This window comes from Brachyistius frenatus, unplaced genomic scaffold (genome assembly GCF_029030835.1).
Source record: "Brachyistius frenatus isolate BFR_SWC_R1_liver_20210118 unplaced genomic scaffold, ASM2903083v1 Contig_100, whole genome shotgun sequence".
NCBI lineage: Eukaryota > Metazoa > Chordata > Actinopteri > Embiotocidae > Brachyistius > Brachyistius frenatus.
The window spans coordinates 792,501-815,000 of NW_027210699.1; the positions used below are offsets into that span (position 1 = coordinate 792,501).

At 41.9% G+C, this 22,500-nt stretch overlaps 1 protein-coding gene across 5 annotated transcripts in view; it reads right to left on the reverse strand.

Annotated features, from left to right (window-relative positions):
* LOC138628405 (cell migration-inducing and hyaluronan-binding protein-like) overlaps positions 1 to 22,500 on the reverse strand; it is a 157,480-nt gene that overhangs the window by 130,365 nt on the left and 4,615 nt on the right. Inside the window, exon 1 of one of the 5 annotated variants that reach the window (XM_069711441.1) lies at positions 1,591 to 2,478. The exons of the other annotated variants lie outside the window; for them this stretch is intronic. The gene's annotated coding sequence lies outside the window, so the exon portion shown is untranslated. Of the gene's footprint in view, positions 1 to 1,590; positions 2,479 to 22,500 lie in introns of those variants that run through there. 5 annotated transcript variants of the gene reach the window in all.

The window sequence follows — 22,500 nt, forward strand, 5'->3', positions numbered from 1 at the left end:
TTCAATCACCGCTGTAAAGGCTGCGAGCCTGCAACTTCCAGAAGCACCCCTGGCATCCCACCCCAAATCCATCTCCACACACGGAGAGAGAGGAGGAGTCCACGTTATAAAACAATCTGATGCAAAGAAAAAAAAAGGGATCAAGTATCTGGAATAAAGATCGGAACAAGCCGGACTTTTAAATGTGATAACCATCAGAGGAGACTGAGAGGAAGATAGATAAAAAATAAAAAGAAGTGAATTCTTGAGTGTAACCGACACCTCAGCGCTGGCCGAGAGTTCAATTTCCACACAGATGCCGAGAAGCTGACAGCAGCGGACATCGAACATTCTGCACATTATTCAGGGATTAAACAAACTCCCGTCCAGAGCAAAACACTTCCTGTCTGCTTCTCAGTATATATACAAACCAACCAATAAAAAGGTCATCTTTCTGTCATGAGGGCATTTTTGTATAATGTGGAGCAGAGGAAAATAGAGCTCCTCATAATATTTCTATCAATATGTCTGCAGGTACATCATATAAATACTCTCACTGAGGACGTCCACTCAACTACGTGTCATTAAACGTTAAATACTACAAGGTTACAGAAGACATTTACTCAGGTTGCTTCTACAGTTTACTTTTCACTCTGCTCAATGTATCGTTTGTTATTGTTACATTACAGATTAACACAGAAGATGAAGTAAATTGTTGGACAGTAAAATAAACTACTCATCCTCTGGAAGCTTTTAACAAATAAAAACACTCCGATAGGCAAAAACCAAAAGTGCAGCCATTCTCAGAAAAAAAAAAAGAAAAAGTCCAGTATGCCAAATATTGTACTTTTACTTTAGAGAAGGAACCCAATACTTTCTTTATCGTGGAATATCTCGATAAGCAAGCCACTGAGTTGGGACATTTGACCTTTGACCCCGATTGTCCTCAGTTCACCTTCCCGTTGGAGTCGCAGCCTGCAGCCGCTTCTTTTTCATTTGGAAACAACAGAATGAAACCAGGCTGAACCCGAATGCGCTCTGGGAGGAGATCCTCGCTCCAACATTCCTGAGGAAAATGGCCCAAATATTTTCTGGCTGCGGGACAACAAGTTAGAGGGGTTACCTCTGAGTGCTCAGACACAAACGTCAAAGATGACAAAGATGGAAGAGAGCAGAGATAATAATGTTTCTCTTTATCTACACCAGGTGTTTCCACGGTCAAGCTGAAAACTTTTATCAGCGATCTAAAACTTAATTTGTCAAACAATCTCCTCGGGTACAACCTTTCTATTTTTTTTTAATTTTTTTTTTTGATCTCAGAAGTTCCTTTTACCATTTTTACACATTTTTCTTTCCCAATCATTTCAACATTTACTTGACTGCCCTTTTCACATATATGCAGCACACACACACACACACACACACACACACACACACACTGTGATTGTGAAGCTACTGAATAATTTCAATGTGTATCAAAATTGTAGGTGTGACTGTAAATTCTTCGTGCTTGTTATCAGATTGAAGCGAGTGCGAACACAGAGTAGAGTCGCGTCGAGGCTTTCGCATGGGAAAGTAGAAACGTATCTGATTGTAGTTGCAAAACATGACCTTGTGTCTTCCAGCGGCCCAGAGGAGACCAAGTGGAGCGGTATCGGTAAACAAGGCGGGAGCAGCCGCACATCAGTCGGAGGACATCGACTCGTAGACTCTGGTTTCACATGTCTGATGCTGCCATCCGGTCCATTGCACTGTGGTAGTTAAGTCCAAACGTCAGAATCTTTCCACACTGATGATTAACTGTCAATAGAGAGCTCTCAGATGTTTTATTGACTTTAAATCCAGCTCCTTACAAAGCCAGAAACTCTTCATTTCCACACCAGCACCTCTCCATCTTTTCCTTCTAAGCTGAAGTGTAGAGCCAGTGCGGGGCAGTGCACTGACCTGTGGTCTGCCCAGAGAGCTTCCACCACAGCAGTGAGCTGCACCCTTCACAGCGGCTCCTTAATAAAGCCCTTTCACTCCTCTCTCCTGTTCCTCTCCCCTCGGGAGGAGCTTTAACTCCAAACACCATTTCCAAGTATTTCCTCCAAAGCCAGTTCTCTCTAACAGGAAAAAGCCTGCGGACAGAAAACTGAAGGAGCGGGTCTAATATACCAGAGTCACTGCTGAGTTTCAGTAAAGAAAGCAATGACGTTAGCATGATGGTTGGAGATTCACAAGAATGTTATTGATTTTCACTCAAATCAAAGAGGCTGAAGTCTTCAGTGTTGCATATATTGGAGTATTTAATAATTGTACTATTATGGTAAAGACTAACCGGTTTAATAATATACAAATTACTAAGCCACTTTTTATACATTTGACCTTTTTATCACATTGTAATGAGGTTGTTGCATCAGTATTATTTATTTAATCTGCAAATATCATGTTATCAGCTATCCAGATGACACAGTTTGTCATCTTTTGTTAACTATTAATATTTTACTACAAACAAAAGTCACTCCTCAAACTGCATTGCAATTTTGGTAAGTATACAGGTATTGGTGTTTTTCACCAGCTACTAATAAGTGTTGTTAAGGACAATAATACTATTCTAAAGTACAATAATACTGAGTAATATTGTGGGATTATGATTCAATGTAGAAAGCACAACAACAACAACAACGAATGCATCAATCATGACCAGTTTTAGTTTGTTCCTTTGGGAAGTTTTGAAAGAAAACAATATACTTTGAGTACCAAAGTAACAAATGGTTGATTGATACAGTTTTCTCAGCATATTTTAATAAAATGAGAACACAAACTAGAATAACACCATTTTATACTGCTTACTGGACTCAGACGCATTTGTTGTTGCGGTCACCAAAGCTAAATGCAATAACTATTTATTTTGAAGCTTGTAACTGTTGAGCACCTCTGATAGGTTCACCACATGAAACAGTCCTTGTATTAATTGATAATACACTCAGTCAGTGTGCTTGAAGTCGGCACCACAAATACAAACTGTTCAACCGGAGCACATTCGAGGGTTCTCATTAGATAACAGCAATTAAAAAAAGCTTTATCTCTTTGTGTTACGGAGAACTGAGGTTCAGCAAACTTCACACCACTCTTAATGTCATGCAACACAGTCTGTAAACTATCTAACTGGTAGCAGTGTAACCTGAGGTGAAACAGTGAGAGCTCTGCTTGAGGACGTTCTGCAGGAGACCAGGATGATGACCGCTGGCCGATACTCTGACACCAACCAAATGAATGACGTGGCTAAACTTGAGCCTTATTCAACATGAATAGTCCCAAAACACAGCGTCCTGAGGAGGTGTACCTCGGAGGGACTCAAACCATTACAAATAAAGAGAGAAGATGTTACTCACTCAACCTGCTGGCTGCTCCAGAGCCAAGAACTTACAAAGAGAAGACTTTGTACTTCATGTTTTAGTTTGTTCACAATGTTGTAGAGCAGCCAATGAGACGGGACATGTTTCTAGACATCACAGTAAAACTCCTGCAAGCAGCATAAAAGTATTAAAGAATTTGAATGTGCTGAAATGTGCTATTTTTTTTTTTTATACACATAATGGACCCTTATGTAAGTAGACCTAAATTTCTGATGCACTACAAAGTAGTTTGGTAAAACAGGGAACAAGCTGCAGTTACAGTGTAGATACGTACAGACACAGTTAACAGAAGTAGTTTTCACTTTTGATATTGAACACACTGAACATCGGCAGGTTGGGAGCTTGCTGCTGCTGCTGCAGGGAGGAGGCTCCATGACAGCACTGAGTTTCAACCAAAAACAAAAGTTGTGGACCACAAAACGAGAACAATGAAAGACACCGACAGGCTTTTTTCTCCTCACAAAATTTCAATATTTTTTAGTTTTTTACTTGAATCAGATTATTGACACCATGCATGAGTATGTTTTATTATTTTGGTTATATGTCCAAGGTAACTGACTATGCTTTGTGTGGTATGCAGTTCAAACAGACACCTTCATTTCGTAAAATTGTTATTACATTGAAAGAAGCTTTTATCAAACCATCGGCACTGGTGTCATCTTAGCAGCAACAGCAGCCTCCCTGAGGAATGCTTCACAATCACACTGCGGTTATTCACCTTCAGCGCTGACACACGTTCACACGGTGGAAAGGAGCTGTCGAACGTGAAAGAGCCTTCAGCTCTGACAAAGAAGCAACCACACGGATGTAACACGCTGCAACTGAAAACAAATGCAGCTTTGGCACAGAAGTGCAGCCATTTATCTTCAGCTTTGCTTTGTAGTCACTCATTGTACACTCTGTTCAACACAGACAGCACTCAGGAATTTGTACAGCGAACCTGAATTGTTTTGTTCTCCGCTTTGGTTTTATTCCCGGCAGGCCTTCACACACAGCTTCAGAGTTTCCACAGCTGAATGTAGGGATCAGGTTGACACGTTGTATTATTATAACCTGTTGTGAATGTAAAAATGATGACTGTGTGGGTGTGAGCTGAGTCAACTAGTGTTTTGCGGTTCAAAGTTTTACCACTTCTAGTTTTGATTTGCCTTCAACAATATGTTCATGACATTCAGGGTTTATTGAAAATGTCTTCTTTTTTTTTTTACATTTGTTCAAACAAGACAAATGGCTCCAACATGTATGAACTGCTGGGAGGCTTTTCATTTCTTTATGGGTGGGATCACAGACTGGATATAAAAGTGTTCGTAGCTTCAGGTCTGAAAAATGGTTCTGATCCAGAAGTGTCTTCAGCTGCAATACCAGCGAGTGCCACTAGAGGTCGGCTCCAAAAAGCCTCCGGCTCCATAGACTCCCATTCAACTTCTCTCATCAAATCCAAAGTGAATAAAATGTGTCCATCAGTTATCTCGGTGTTGTTAGCTAAAGTCACTCCTTCTTATTAGTTTTCTGGAGGTCCATCTGAAAATAATCCCTCATTCATTAGAAAAGAAGATTCAAGAAGACCTGTTTTTGGGGGCGTGTCTGTTTGATTGACAGGCCTGTGGTGCAGTCAGGTTACAGCTATCGGTGGGCGGGACGTAGTATCGTCAGGTTTCCGATCAGATCGGTCAGATCCACCTCTGGCTCCTCCCCCAGCTCGTCCAAATATGGTCACTTCCTGCTCCAAACCGCTCCGAACTAGCAAAGATGGTGACGGACAGAATCTGAACTGGAGGATTCATAACGTTCACAAACCAACGGGTGACGTCCCTGTGGGTGCTCTGTCAGTCAACTTCAATCAGTCATGTGGCATTCAGCAGGCCAATTATTATGATGAACCGTTGTTGTGGTCGAGCCATGAATAAAGATCCAAACAGTCATATTACCCAGAAGGCCAGATTCTGTATTGGGTTTTGATGCGTTCAACTGAAATTAAGTCACTTTCATCCTGCGTGTTTTCTCTCTGGAGCAGAGCAGCGACTACGTTTATCTGAGAACAAAGCCTCGACTGGTCTCACTTTGTTAAGGACTTTTATTGAAACTGCAACAAGGGACGGCTATCTTTTCAGACAGGCGGTGAAGGGGGAGGAACACAAACCCCGCAGGAACTCCTAATCCAATCACAGCTGTCTTCTCCTGAGATTTTACACTGAATGTTGTTTTAATCAAGCCTGGCCTCCCGCTCCACTCATCTCTCTCTTCCCTCTCTGCCGTTGAGTGACGAACAGACAGGTTAATATCAAGTACAGACGCAATGAATGAAGCTTAATTCATGCTTTCCGTTTCCAACAAGTGTTCAACTGCACTAATGGTTTGTCTGTAGGTGAGTGTTTGAGAGGCCGACGGTCAGCAATCAGCCGCCGCTGCTTCTCTTCGTTAACAGGCCCCTGCAGGGCAGAAGCTCGCTTTAATTGGATCTGTTTTTTTTCCTTCCTTCAGGTTTTGAAAATGATTGTTGATTAATAGGACTGTAAATCCTCCTCCACTGCTGAAGGAGTTGAGCCAGCACACAGAGCCAGACACAGGGATTTCACTGCTGACGTGATCTCTGGCCTCTGGTGCTGCTTCAGGGACCGTTTAAGACTTGTATGAAGGCTGGTTGGTGTTCAGGAGACTCATCCTGAAGCCTGTCTGACACAAGCACTCTACACATCAATCTGTCACAACAATAAAACCACTTCTTGTCTAATCTTGAATGTGTCCCCCGCGGGCCACCGAAACAACTCCGACCTCTCAGTGTGTCCTCGTGGTATCAGGCACCGAGAAGTGAGCAGAAGACCCTGGATCAGTAAGTTACGAGACGGTTCAGCACGGAGCAGAGAAGCTGTAACCTTCGAAAATAAGCGTTATAGATTTTGTCACTTAATCATTGTCACTTGCTGTGATTTCTCCGTGAACATCACCCGAGGGCTCACATCTCTGTAAATCAGCAACAAAGAGCCATAAAGTGCTTTGAAAAGCCTGCGGCGATGAAGCAACGAGCCTGAAGAGGTGTACCGAGTGACATTCACGTTTCCGAGGGGCGAAAGGTAACGGTCCAAATCTGAAAAAAGGCACATCAGGTCAGGAGCAACCAGGTGGGTTGTTACACCATGGATTCATCCCTCAGGGTCAGACCAGAAGCTCCTTGATGTTGACTCCTTTCTATCACAGCCATCCTGAAGGCTTTTTAACAATTTCTTTGACAGTAGCTCTTCTGTGGGATCGGACCATCCTCTGCTTCGTTACCCTGCTCACCAGTTGTCCTTTCTTGGACCACGGTATAATGGGAACAACACCAAACACGGGCCGTTTTAGAGCCGCTGTGACGCAGTCATCTCGCCTTCACGATGTGGCCCTCGTTAAAGACGCTCAAATCTTTACGCTTGTCTATTTTTTCAATGACCAATAACATTATGACTTGATGTCTCCTGGACCTCCAGAAAACTAATAAGAAGGAGTGACTTTAGCTAACAACACCGAGATAACTGATGGACACATTTGATTCACTTTGGATTTGATGAGAGAAGTTGAATGGGAGTCTATGGAGCCGGAGGCTTTTTGGAGCCGACCTCTAGTGGCACTCGCTGGTATTGCAGCTGAAGACACTTCCGGACCTCATTTTTCAGACCCAGAAGCTACCAACACTTTTATATACAGTCTGTGCTATAACATAGAAAAAAAATAGATTGTTTGGTCATTTTCATTTGGTATTACGAAATATAACTCATCAGCTGGTACATCATGTTGTCATCAGTGTTCTGCGCTGATTGAGCAAAAAGGAAAAAGAGCTGTTTTTAATGGAAGTGTTTTTCCAGAGTCAACTGCATTTGCAGTGATAGTAAACTCTGACAAGTATGTCTCTGATTAAAAACCAGCAACTACAGTTGGCATGAATACAAATACTTCCAGCTGCCAACCACCGAGGTCGATATCAACACATCGGTACCATTCACAGAGCAGAAAGTTGTATGGCTGCCAGGGACTTTTGCAACTGAAGACATGTGGAGGAAATTACTTGAATATCTCAGCTGGTTTTCATCAGTGCTCCGGCGTAAGGCTCCGTGTGCCACAGATGTGTGTACATCTCTGTTGCAGCTGTAGGAGCAGCCTCCCGGCCGACGTCTGTGATTACAGGGGCAGTGTTTTACACAGGTTCTAAGTAGCCACTTCAGACAGCTCTGATTGTAAGTTATTTTGAGGTGTGTCAGCGTTGTGTGCGCTCATGTAAGCAAAATAAAAAAAAAATCATGTCTAAAAATACCTGGCAAATACATCATAATGATATTGTTCCCTGGACCAAATTACACTTTGGTGGGGCGAAATGCAGACCTACATCAGAGTCCAGCTATGACTGTCTAAGATCTGTCAGAGTTCACAGGAAAGTTCTGTCAGCTACAAAGCAGCTAACTTTCTGAAGATGTTCAGAGAGATTAATCTGCTGCATATTCTGAACAAATTAAAACTACAACACTGAATGTACTTCGAAATATCAAACTGAAAAGAAAACTGAACTTCTGCAAGAATTTAGCACCTAATTTGACCTTAAAATGTGGGATTTGAATTACCAAAAGGTCACGCAGCTCTAAAAACCGGCGCTGACTCATTGTTCCGTTTTACAACATAGAAAACCAGAAATTGAGCTTTGATTTGTTAATTGTCTCCAAGGCTGGGTTGGGCAAAGTGGGCAATTTGGTGACCTCTATTATTTCAGTTTTGTTCTTTTATGTGTATTCGTGGGTGCAGTATACTAGTTGTCACTAGGTGTCCTTGACTGATTGATGGTGAAGTTGCAAACATACTTTGTTTAATTCAAAAGATTAGAAAATGAATGTGTTACTGAGTCTGAGGATGGGGATGTTTCCTCAGGGTTCATCATATCAAGGAAGATGCAGTTTAAAGCTTCCAAAAAGCTGTAAATGGACGTTTCAGTTTAAATGAATGACACCACACTTATTTTTATTTTTTTTTAAACATGAATAATATTGATATTATTGTTTTTGCTGTTGTTATCAAAATCATTTTGTTTCCTATTATTTACATGTGGTCACATTATTTTTGTATGTAGAACTGTGAACTTTTAACATTATCTAGGTGGAGGCTTCAAATAAGCTCTGTTTTGTTTTTGGTTTGTTATCTTTGTAAATTTTGTATATTTTTAATTTGTGCAAAATTTTAAAAAATCACAGTTTAAATCTTTGAAAAGAAAATGTATTTTGATGCTAATAGTTGCATGGAAATTGTGATGCCGGCAGAAGGTCTTAAATTTGTAGATTAAGGTTGGCGGTATTTCAGGGAAAGTTTGTGAAGTCCTCGTCTTAATCATTGGGTCTAATGTCTTGTAATTCTCAGACTTTAGATCTTAAACCATCATCTCATAATTTCACTTGTCCAGTACTCTGATTAAAATAGCTGCAGAGTTAATGACATTCCCATCAAACTCAGCAGCACTTTGTGTTCAGTGCTATTTAGCAACATTAGCGTACTCACATGTTAAACATCAGCGTCAGGTGTCACCTGATGTCAGTATTTAACTCAAAAAAGGTCCATTGTAACAGAAAAAACACAACTGTCTGACCGATCTCCAGACTGGAAACTTTAAGGTTTCTGCCACTGAAGAACTGACATGGATTTCATTAACTTCCACTCACACACACGTTCAGGTTCCCTTTGAAAATGCATGTGTAATTTCCTTTGAATGGGACAGTAAATCAAAACAGAGCAGGGGAGGTAACACAAGTGCACCACAGACTCTCCTTCATGCCGATGATTATCTGCCTGATGGTTCAGGGGATTCAGATTAAGCTTTTCAGGGAAGACTGGAGCACAAACACAACCAGAGAGGCTCCTAGTGGGGCTTCACACACACCTGAGTGAGCACCGACACACTGAATACTTCACTAAACTCAGCTCCTTCCTGCTTAGTTTTGCATATAAAATATATAATTACAAATTACTAAGTTTAAAAAACAATGAAATACAACGCAAGTTGAGGTAAAAACGGACGTAGCCATAACGGGGTAATGAAAAAAAATTCTGTCAGCAAATTGTTGTTGCCATATAGAAAAAAAGTCTAGTAATATTATTACTTTCAGTGGTGTGGTGAGCCAAACACAGCGGCTCAGCCTCGGCCACTATTAGTCTCACCCTGTCCTATTTATTATCATTCCTCTCATCAGCGTCGTCGTGGTCCTCTGAGGTCTGGAAGAACACGGATCAGACAAACCACTTTAACTGCTGGCAGTGTCTTCTGTGTAGTGTATTGTGAAGATCACCTTGCCTCCAGCTAAAGACAGTCTGTGTGTCTCAACGCGTGGTTCGGCGCAGATGGACGGGGAGATCACAGAACGAATTAGACACTGAGATCACGGCGAGATGTAAACACAGGAGACTTTGCCTCTGATGTGTCGAGCCCAAACTGGCCCACAAGACACCGCTATTCAGAGGCATAATTTAATATTTCGGTACTCTGTGTAAAGATTTTCCTAATTTCATTATCAGAATCAGATACTTCAATGCTGGGAACCAATAAAAACACCCAAACCATAAGCAGACATGAATATTGGAAACATTTAGGAAGCATAACGAAGTACACCAACCTGAAGAAGAAACAGGAGTAGATACGACTCATTGAAATGCACAACAGTCCTTCAGGTATTAAGAAGTCAGTGCACACTTCTAGATAGTCTCTTTTTCAAAGAATCAATGGTGATGGATTGAAAGTGGTGGAAATTTAGTCCTGAATGAAGTGTGATGAATTGTTGTTTTTTAAAAGTTTGTTAGTCTTGAATAAATACAAAGAACTGTGATAACACTCGTGTCACTTGCTAACTTCTACATCACTGAAACACTACTCACATTTTTCAGTTAGGCTGCACTTTGAACAGAAAAATAAATTTTGGACGAAAAATAAATTTTGGACATTTTGGACGCATCAAAACCCAATACAGAATCTGGCCTTCTGGGTAATATGACTGTTTGGATCTTTATTCATGGCTCGACCACAACAACGGTTCATCATAATAATTGGCCTGCTGAATGCCACATGACTGATTGAAGTTGACTGACAGAGCACCCACAGGGACGTCACCCGTTGGTTTGTGAACGTTATGAATCCTCCAGTTCAGATTCTGTCCGTCACCATCTTTGCTAGTTCGGAGCGGTTTGGAGCAGGAAGTGACCATATTTGGAGGAGCTGGGGGAGGAGCCAGCGGTGGATCTGACCGATCTGATCGGAAACCTGACGATACTACGTCCCGCCCACCGATAGCTGTAACCTGAATGCACTACAGGCCTGTCAATCAAACAGACACGCCCCCAAAAACAGGTCTTCTTGAATCTTCTTTTCTAATGAATGAGGGATTATTTTCAGATGGACCTCCAGAAAACTAATAAGAAGGAGTGACTTTAGCTAACAACACCGAGATAACTGATGGACACATTTTATTCACTTTGGATTTGATGAGAGAAGTTGAATGGGAGTCTATGGAGCCGGAGGCTTTTTGGAGCCGACCTCTAGTGGCACTCGCTGGTATTGCAGCTGAAGACACTTCTGGATCAGAACCATTTTACAGACCTGAAGCTACGAATTCTTTTATATCCAGTCCGTGTTCTCAACTAAGGTATCTTCGAACGCTTGTCAGCTCCCACAACCTGGAGCAGGGTCGGTGGATGTTGAGAGGGTAGATGCATTTAAACTTCATCAAACTATTCTATGCATCTAAGAATAAGGGAGAGGCCTGAATTTAACGCAAACAAGTTCTAAATAAATGTGAAAATTGAAAATATGACAAGATGATTGAAAAAGTTTTGATAAATTGATACAAATTTAAAAAGTATAAATATATAATGAAACGGAAGATTGTTTTATCATCAGCGTTGTAACGGCTCCAGATTTGGTTTCAGGAAAATGATCCCACACAGTTTCCATCTCATCACGGAGGTTATAATTGGAAGCTTTTCATATAGACACTTGTTTCTGTGCGTCTCTTGCTTTTCGAAGCCCTGGGCGACTAGGACGTGGAGTGGCAGCTCCATCATTTAAGTAGCTGACTAATGTGCTAATACACACCTCCTCTGTTCTCACACACCGACAGGTTACAGCCAGCTAATGCTATCAAGACACATGTGCACATCGGATTTCACAGCAATCCTCGCACGCCGGTCTGCGTACACATCATTAAAGCCATTGATTTGACATCAGAATGAATTATGAGTGAGAAGAGCAGAGCCTCCCATTCGGCTGTGTCAGTTTATTGACAAAAACCTTTTATAACGGAGAGGCGGCGGCAACCCAACATCGAGCTCGCCATTATCTTCTGGCTGTCTATTGGCTTCTGAATGAGGAAATATCTGCATCAGACACATAGAAGGTAACTGGAATTGGAAGGAAATCACATGCTCTTCCACCTAAATGGATTATTGTGAAATGTCGAGGAACATCATCTGTTCTGCTATCGACGGACGCTAATGCCCTCTCCAAAAGTTGTCTGTCTTCAGGACGGTGTTTGGATCTGCCGACGTGTGTTTCAGGGAGAAACTTCAAAGTGATGCTTGAACAGTAATCACAGCATTTTCACAGCAGACAGCTCAGTCTTCATCCGGCCGTCTATATTCATAGACACACTGCTGTACTATTTGGACTGCAATCTGGAAAAAAATCTGTCCCTGTCATTTCCTTCACCCTGGGAGGGCACACACGCACACACGCACACACGCACACACACACACACACACACACACACACACACACACACACACACACACACACACACACACACACACACACACACACACACACACACACACACACAGATTAAGTGTTTCAGGCCTGCTGGAGGTTGTTGAAAGGAACATTTTCAGCTTCTCATGAGTCCCAAACAGGCATGAATACAAAATGTTAGTTCTTCTCCTGAGAGCACGCTGCTGAATTTTAAAGGGTCAGCTTACCCAAATAAAATAAAAACAACAACAACATATTTTCTGTGCCGGTAATGGACCTGCAACCCGTTCAGGGTGTAACACGCCTTCGCCCCAAAGTTAGCTGCTGTTGTGAAAACAATAGCGTGTCCTTCCAGTAGAAAAAGCCCCAAAGTGCACTCCATCAAAAAGCCAATTCTTTCACAGCAATAGACATAACGTCTGCGTTTCAGGAGTTTTCCATAAAGCCGTCTTCAGACATCATTTGCAAGTTCCACTCTGCGAAGACGTGATGTGTCCAAGAAATGGGATTCTTTTAAATGGATCAAGTGACACTTCCCTGAACTTTTCCACCCACGACCACTTTATCAATGACAGCAAGTATGCAGAAAAACCAACAAAAGGATTCCACATCGGTAAAAGCCCTCTTCTGTCTGGTTAGTGGTCAGACAACACACAGACGTTATTATGGTGCAAAAACCAATGAGGGCCGCCTGACTCTGCTGAAAAGACACAAACAGACCCTGTAGATACCGTCTATGAAAATGAGTCATCATTTAACTTCTAGTGCTTCCTTCACTTTGTATTCTTTTATCACAGCAATGCATCCGTTACGAGCCCAAACAGCAGTTTTTTACTTGTTGCAGTCGGCAAAGCAAATGAACACGTCTGTCCGTTCACTCTGGAACTGATTTTCACAATCAATCTTACAACTTCAGCGTCGAGAGACACATTCGGAAGCTTGTTGTTAGTCTAGATAACGTAAGCCTTTCTTTAACAAGTAATCCCACTGCAGTCAACAGACACGCACCCGAGGCCCCGAGGCCCTGTTGCCATGGTTTCACACAAATATAGTCAGGATCCCACAATCCTGCTTTCTTCCAACCTGGTCTGTGGTTCGGATGTCTTGAAGTAGCTCAGAAATGTATACTTTATTATTATCATATCACAGATGGGACATATCGGGCCCGAGTGCCACGGTTTGAACAGCCTGGCTCTACAGGAGGAAGCCGGTATAGATAATGGTGGATGTTTTCTCTGTTCCCTCCAGTTGTGTCTGAATGAAATTTGGTTTGTGGTGCCCACAGCCATGAAAAATGACATTTAGAAAATTCAACAGCATCGCCTCTTTCCCTGAAACGGCACAATTCGCTTTCGAGTTAAAGAACGGCATTTCAAGACCAGAGGAAGATGCTTTGAATTTCACAGACGGTACTGGAAGATATGTGGAGTTATAGAAATTAACTGACTTGACTTTTCTCTCTTCTTCTTGTAGATATTCTCTCTCTGATCCATTATTTTTTGTGGAAAATAACATGGACGCAGCATTTTGTCCTCCATCAAAGTCCATTATAACTGAAATGTTTCCAGGTGTATTTAGAAGCAGGTCTTACTTCAGCTTTGACTCCCCTGGTGATGTTAAGGGAACCCCACCATCGTCTTCATCACACTGGTGCACAGCAACACATGCCCGGATCAGTCGGTGCCTCTCCGTGTGAGGAACACGGGGTCATAGCACAGCTGGCGAGCTGAATATTCCTGGTTAAGTTTTTAATAATGCATAGAGGTTGTGATGAAAAGCCTGTCATCCTGCGAGCATCCCGCCATCACCTCGCCATGACTGCACACCACTGGCTGAGAACAGATGAAGAGATTTCATCAATTCTTGGTGTTTTTTTTTATTTCGTTTTTTTTCTCATTCCCAACATTAATTCCAAACAGAGGGAGTTAAATCTGCGGCTGCTGCGGGTGAATATGAGGAGAGAGGCCGTTAAAGCCCGGACCAGCTGGAGAAGACAAACAGGGTAATGTGATGTGTGGGAGTAATATCTTCCTCTGAAATAATAAGATCAGCTAGGAAGTAGTTCTGTGATGATCACATGAATCTCCCAGGTCTACGTTTGAGATACAATTGGTCCTTAATGTCCTACATTACACACATGTAAGAGCCTATAATTCAGTATAGTAGAGACATATTGTACTGAAGGAGGAGGGGGGACCGAGCTCGCCGAGCTACCACACATGTTCCCACAGAACAAAGTCAATGTGAGTCGACTGATTGCAGAAAGGGATTCTGGGATGTGTGGACGGACCCGTCTGCAGTCTGATGAGGTGTGCAGAGAAAATGTCACAATTTACAGCATCACAAAGTAGCAGCTCACATCCATTCATGCACTTCTCTGGTTTACTCTTAAACATGTCATAAAGTCAAATATTAGCTAAATATATGACCGTAAACTGTGACTAAATTAACACATACGGTTTTCATTTAAATACATGTGTGTTAAGTCACAGCTCATAGACACATTTTCCATTTCAGCCAGCGAGGGCAGGAAGAGCTGACTCATCGAATCGCTCTTTAACTACCAACTGACCGTCATCCCATAGGCGAAGCTGTTTAGACCTCTGGGAAGTGAAGTCCAAAAAAACACAGCTGCAGTAACTGCTCATCGCCAGAGGGGCCGCTAAAAACGATCTATACAACTTTACAAAAGGAAATTATGACTGGAGACATGTTTGTCATTGAATAAGCATAAAAGGAAATAATTAACCGAAAGCTAAAATCACACCTCAATGATAATAAGTAGGTTTCTGGGGCTTTAAAAACAATGAACAGAAATTCAGTCTCAAAAAAGCCACAAATGAACGAACCCACCAAACAAACGAAAAAACACAATCTGATCTTTGGAAGAGTGTTTGACAACCAATCACAGAAAGATACACTATTGGGGCTGCTGTTGCGTAACATATTAACCATGTCAGAAGAACAGAGGTTTTCATACAAATCTGCTTAATGCAGTTGATTCAATCACTTTTCCAACTGCCAAAAGGTTAACATGTACAATATAAATCTGGGGGCTTCAGAGAGACAGGTTTTAAAAATACCTTGGCGTAGTTATAATCTTAGAAAGGCTTTTGGACTTTTCTTTCTACTAAATGTGTTAAAATGACAACAACTGATGATGACATCATCAGGGGGATCTTCTCAAGTGTTGGAAAGCTCCTTTCAGATCAACGGAACAAGTGTCTCTACACAGTGAGCAGTACTTCCCATGATGGTGTCCTCCTTAAAGTTGATAATGTTTAAAAAAAGAAACAAAAAAAAGAAGAAAATCTGCCTTTGTTCAGAAAATGGTAAATGTTAAATGGTAAATGTTACATGAATGCTGTGGTGCAAAACATGTTTATAGAAAGTGAGCTTGCTAACGTGCTAAATCACTCACTGAATGACTGAGTTTACCTGCGTTCGTCCCAGAAAGTGTTTCCAGTTTAATTTAAAAAATCAGAGATGGAATCAACATCGGGCAGAGACAGACGGGACAGGAGCCGATAGTGTGACAGCAGCCAGGAGAAGTGATTGACAGCCGGCCGACAGATGACAGATGAAATCCATCAACAGCAGATTCACATGTTTTATTCCACACGCAGCACAAAGGACACACTGTGGCATCCCAGCGTGAACACTCTTCGTATCAGTGGGTGAATACCAAAAAAGTATGGCCGACTGGGAGCGTGTGAAATAGCTCATGCTATCCTGCATTCAGATATGGATCTCTCTCTCTCTGTGTGTGTGTGTGTGTGTGTGTGTGTGTGTGTGTGTGTGTGTGTGTGTGTGTGTGTGTGTGTGTGTGTGTGTGTGTGTGTGTGTGTGTGTGTGTGTGTGTGTGTGTGTGTGTGTGTGTGTGTGTGTGTGTGTGTAATGATGGGACACTGACAAAGTAATTTCTCCGAGTCCCGACAATCCCTGTGGAAGAACGGCGGCGGGCAGCGGAGAGGAAACCCCGGAGACGGAGACGGAGACGGAGAGCGACAGGAATGAGAATAGAATCAGACAAAAATGGATGGAATATATAAAGTCATGATACTTGTGTCTGTTGTTTACATTTTAATAAAAAGAAGATCAGAACACCACACAGCTGCTGGTGTCACATATGTTCGAATATCCATTTCAAATTTTATAAACATACATTTTAAAGCTCCATGAATCTGTATTTTTATAAGAAGAATAAACATATGGATATGTGAGACCAGTTGAGCCGACACTGAGGATCAGCCGAGCTCGTTAACAAATATCAAGCCAAATAGAGTCTGACATTTTTCTCATGATTTGATTGGACGAATATTATTTATATCCAACTCGAATGGTCCCAACCAGGAAGAAGCAGTGGAGAAGGAGAGAGAAGATGTGCTTGCATTAAGGTTGTCATGAAGTTCAAGAGAAGGATCGACACGTGATCACACGAAGGAAAGCTTTTCACCCGACTACTACTTTTCGCGACTTTCTGTATTTACCAGAGGATCTGCTCCTGTTCATGTTCTGTTGGTAATCGACCTTCTTCCACCCCGGAGCTACGAAACCAAAGTCTTCCTCCACATCGGCCCCTTCGTCCAACAACCTCTGCTCATTCATTCTATAAAGTTGTTCTCCGTCAACTCCAGAATTCATCAAACGTCCATCCATTACATTTAAAGTGACCCTGCATGACTTTGCAGAACAAGTTGAGAAAAGGTGTGAAGACTAATATGACAAAGAAAGAAGCCAAAAGTGCAACCAGAGCAACATACACAGTCGTGGACACAAACACACAGAATACACGGGTCAATCACCATCCATTTAAACCTCACTCTAATCTTAAAAAAGTACAATTAAAATGAAAACTCAAAACTGATCAACAGAATATGAGGAAACGCTGTTGATGTTTAGTCAAAGATATCTACGTATTGTACAGCAGAGATATCTATTTAAGCTAGCATGCGAACCGGCTAGCCCATCTCATCTTGTAGTACCGTCCATCACCACAAGAGGCGATAGAGAGTCATGGCAGCGTCCAGTCTACCGGCAGCCCAACATGACAGGAAGAAGGAGCGGCGTATTCGAACCGCTTGTTGGAATAAAGACAAATTTAATGAAGGCTGAGATGGACGCGAGATATAAAAAAAGGCAAAACAAGAGGAAGAAGCTTTGATGGTGAACTTGGTGAAAACACCGGCTACGTAGTGATAGATTATAAAAGGTAGCCAACATTACTGAAGGTGTTAACATGTTTGCTAAGTAAACTCTTTGTTGAAATAGAAATATGTGACGAGCTCCATCAGCTCGACTTCTTTCTATCAAACTGAATCAATTTGAACTCTTCAAAACGAATCTTTGGTGCAGATAAACTGGATATTTAAACAGATGCGTACCAAAGAACATTTCAAAGATACAGTTTTGAAGAGGATGTTTTTAAGATATGCTCTTTCGACAGATGGCAGCAATTATAACGATTTACTGCCGGCTCTATACGATCTAGCTCTACAATCATTGTTCCAAAAATATCCAATTAAGAAACTAACTAAGAGCAAACGGCTGAAACTGACTGAGAGTCAACTGGACGCTGCTCTCCCTACATGAATCTCATAAATGGCAACTTTTACTCAAATCCAAAGACTTCTATGGAAAGCAACCCAAACTTGACCCTGCAACCACACACACACACACACACACACACACACACACACACACACACACACACACACACACACACACACACACACACACACACACACACACACACACACACACACACACACACACAAAGTAACATTAGAGCCCTCCCATAGGTGGATAACAAGGCTTGCCTGTCCAAACACATATTTTGGCACATTAGAACCTTGACAAACAAGCAGGACTTCCAAGTACTCGTGTGTGTGTGTGTGTGTGTGTGTGTGTGTGTGTGTGTGTGTGTGTGTGTGTGTGTGTGTGTGTGTGTGTGTGTGTGTGTGTGTGTGTGTGTGTGTGTGTGTGTGTGTGTGTGTGTGTGTGTGTGTTCTTCCACCAATAATACAGAGTCACTGCAGCAGTTTCGTGTTGAGATTTGTAGTTTTCAGAGACGTTCTTCTTTAGCTCTGTCAACAGCTTCATGCCGACTCTGATTCTGCTTAAAAACGACTCATCACTGCTGAGACATTCTTGGCCTGTTGCATAAACGTCCCGTAGCGGCTTCGCACACTCACAGCTACACAACCCTCCATCGGTATCCCACGGCTGAGTGAGGCGTGTGTGTGTGACGGGAATTCGAGGAGAAGATTTCCAGCCGTAAACAAGCTCCGTGTACCCGAGTAGATGGAAAATGAACGGAGAGCAGTCGAGGTGACGGGAGGCCTGAAACGTCCAGACAGAGATCTTCATGGAGGAAAACAAACCAGATTCTGGTTCAGAAGTAAAACTTCTCCCTGGGAAGAATACCTCGCTGAACGTCTATATTTTGAGTGTCGGAAACGGAGCAAACAGACCGCTGCGTCAAAACTACAGTCCACAATGAATATTCAGCAAGTTCAAGTTCAGTGTCATTTACTGGCTGATGAAAGAATTAAAGTACGACAGCGAATGATATTATCGAGCCCCGTAGAGTGACAACGCTGCGGCATATTGTTATTCATAGACGGGCGTTCACGTTTTAGGTTCATGACAGCACATTTACAGAGTGGACCGCACAACATGCACGAAGAGAAGACAGCACTGACTTTAAAAGACTTTTTCAGTTTCCTCACCAGAAGCAACACGAATGGATTTGAACTTATTTTGCCTCTAAAGCCTTAATGACCTTCTTGAGTGTGAGGGAGCGTAATACATTCATTACAGGGATCTAGAAACAAGACCATTTCTCTCTTTATCTTTTCCTGCATGTTTTATCTGGTGCTTCTGCAGCCTTGAATTCACACTTGTGCCATGTTGGCGGTGAAATCGTACGAGCTGAGTGCACTTCTAACATTGCGTAACCCCTGTGGTAGCAGGTTTACAAACATTAGTCAATAATGTAGCCTTTTTAACCACTTTCATTTCATAAAGTCAACAATATAATCCTGCTATTTTCAACAATTCGTGGTATTTGTTGTCAGATTTCAGTCACACCTTGAGGCCTCGTTAAATTGTCTACTGAGGGATTTGAATTTGAAATGGATACAGGAAGAGTGGAGTTTGTAATTAGGTGTAATGTTAAAGTTGAACTTTTTAAGTTTAGCAGATCAAAATTAGGCTTAAATGCCAATATAACAACTTTTAGCGTTCCACTTGTTTTTTATCAGATCTCTGCATGACATGAGCTTTGAAGATGATGCATATGTTCAATTGCTTATTATCACAAAATAAATACAGTGACATAGCAAACTACCGATTAAAGCTAATCCAGCCTAGGATTAGAAAAAAGAAAGGTAACAAACTCCAGAACCTTAAAAAATGTCAGCTACATGTAGACGTGGTTGTGGCAAGGAAATCTTTTCCTTTCTGTTGTTCACAACGTAAATTCAATGGCTGCAAATCAACATGCAGATAAACACAAATTTCTGTTGGGTGTATACGACTCACTCCACGCTTTTCTCACGGCTTTGATCTAAATTAGCCTCTTGGGATCTGAAGCATGCTCTGGAGTGTGTGGTTGTGTTGTGTGATTTTTAATGCCAGCTTTTAAACAGCAGCTGTATTTAAACTGTAAGCGGCTGCAGCAGTACGTGGACATGCAGGTGGAGGAGGGGGCGGCGCCGAGAATTCATTTACAACCAGTTATCGTGCAAATTCCGAATAGTTGTTTTATTTCAATAAAACCATGGACAGAGGGGGGAGGGGGTGGGGAGGGGTGGAGGACCTTCTGATGCAGGCCAGCAAGTACAGGCAAGAAAACAACTGTTCTAAACAATTTCACAGCCCATTACAGAGTTGATGGATGGGTTTAAAAAAAAAAAAAAAGGCAAGAAAAGAAAAGAAAAAAAGAACATGTTTTTGTCTGGACCACTGAATCTACAGAAATTAAGTTATTCTCCAAAGGAGAGCAGAGGAGAAAGTAGAGCAGCCAGCAGGGCTGACGAGAAAGGGGGGAGAAATTTTCCTCTTTCAATTGAGGCTGGAGAGCTGATGGTTTCCTCGAGTAAACTGTGGCCTTTGGCTGCCGGCCCACTCGTCCACGGTGGCAGATCTCTGCCAGCTCTTCCCACTGCATGTCTCTGACTGTATGTGTGCGTGGAAACTCAATAAATGCCAAACATCTAGGGTGCACTTGTGTGAGTTTGTGTGTGTGGAAAACTTCCTCTGTAGCTTTTCCTCTCCTACATGTTATTCTTAGAGACCTGCTGCAAATGCACATGTAGTTGCTGGTGCAAATAGTTGCTTTAAAACCAGACACTGTTTATAAAAGTGTTCGTAGCCTCCGGCTCTGAAAAATGGTTCTGATGCAGAAGTGTCTTCAGCTGCAATACCAGCGAGTGCCACTAGAGGTCGGCTCCAAAAAGCCTCCGGCTCCATAGACTCCCATTCAACTTCTCTCATCAAATCCAAAGTGAATCAAATGTGTCCATCAGTTATCTCGGTGTTGTTAGCTAAAGTCACTCCTTCTTATTAGTTTTCTGGAGGTCCATCTGAAAATAATCCCTCATTCATTAGAAAAGAAGATTCAAGAAGACCTGGTTTTGGGGGCGTGTCTGTTTGATTGACAGGCCTGCGGTGCAGTCAGGTTACAGCTATCGGTGGGCGGGACGTAGTATCGTCAGGTTTCCGATCAGATCGGTCAGATCCACCTCTGGCTCCTCCCCCATCTCGTCCAAATATGGTCACTTCCTGCTCTAAACCGCTCCGAACTAGCAAAGATGGTGACGGACAGAATCTGAACTGAAGGATTCATAACGTTCATGAACCAATGATGACATCACTGATGGTTGATGACATCACTGATGGATGATGACCTCACTGCTGGTTGCGGCTTGCTTAAAACACATTTAGAAAAAAACATTTCATCTGAACTCGTGTTGCCGTCCACTTGATGAATAAAAGTTTTGTAGTCAATCTTTTAGCTCTGGTTTGGTCACCACCAACTGTAAAGGCTGTAAACGGGCCTGGAGCTGCTGAGAACAGAAAGACTGAAACAAAACAGTACTTGTCGGGTATAAAACCAAAACAACACAATGCAACCTGTAGGTTTGTCTTTACAAGCACCAACTTTATAATCGCAGTCTCCATGTTGATATATCAGTGCAGCACATTGTGTGTAGATGGTGAGCCGTTCTGTCTTCTTCATCATACAGAGATCAGCTCCTGAGAGGCTGCAGCAGAATATGAGAGCATTTTTAAAACGTCTCACTCATGCCAGCTGTTTTCTCCTCCTGACCTTCTAGCAGGAAGACAAACTCTAGAACTGACCACAGTAGTATTCGGCCTGAGACCAGTCTGAGGTTGGTTTTTACCACATTTTCTTGATAAATTCATTGCTTCAGTTCAACACATCAGATCGAATGCATTACGTTGACAGATATGGATAAGGTCATTAATTCTACTGTTGCGGTAGCTGTTTGTGATCTATACCTGAAATAGTTCTGTTTTAGAAGACTGGAATGGAATATTATAGACAGTTACAGGCAATCAAATGATGTATGTAAAAAAAAACTGTCAGCCTTTTACCGAAACACAAGAGTGACTCCAAAAAGTAAAAACCTTTCGCCAGTCACTTTAGTTTAAAGCTAAAAACGCAGATACAGTATCTTATCCAGGAGTGTTAGCATCATAATGCTGATGGCTAATAGGACGACACCTGAGGTGGAGCTATGACTCATAAGACCATCTGAAAAATAACAACATTTGCATTACATCTTGCAGGCTCAGGTCTATTACAGAATTGATTTAGTTTGCATGCTGTTCTTATTTATACTTGAAAGCTTTATGAATATGGTTATAATATTAATTATTTTGAATTTTAAAATACTTTAAAGTTTACAGTTGTATTTGTTAAAGTAAAATGTTATGATAATGCAAGATACTTTGTATTTCTCCGAGATGTCAGAGTGATATTTACATACATTACTGTAATTTCAGACATCTGAAGGTATCTCCACTGAGCATTACTCTAAATGCCACTCTATAATTGTAATAAATCACAAATATAATGAATAATGTGTACTTTTATCTTGTTTGGGGTAGAATACTGTGAGAAGTGTGCTGTAAATGTGTTGAAACTAAACAATTAGGTAAAATCTGGAAGACAAACCGGGTGCTCTGTCCCCCTGGATTGTTCAGCCTTCCTATGTGTTTGTCAGGGAAGCTGCCGTGACACCAGAAGCTCTCCATCGCTGCCCGACAACGGCTCGGGAATCATCTTTCACATCTTAACATCCGGTGCTAATTTGTGGTGACAGATTTGTTTTACTCAACCACAGC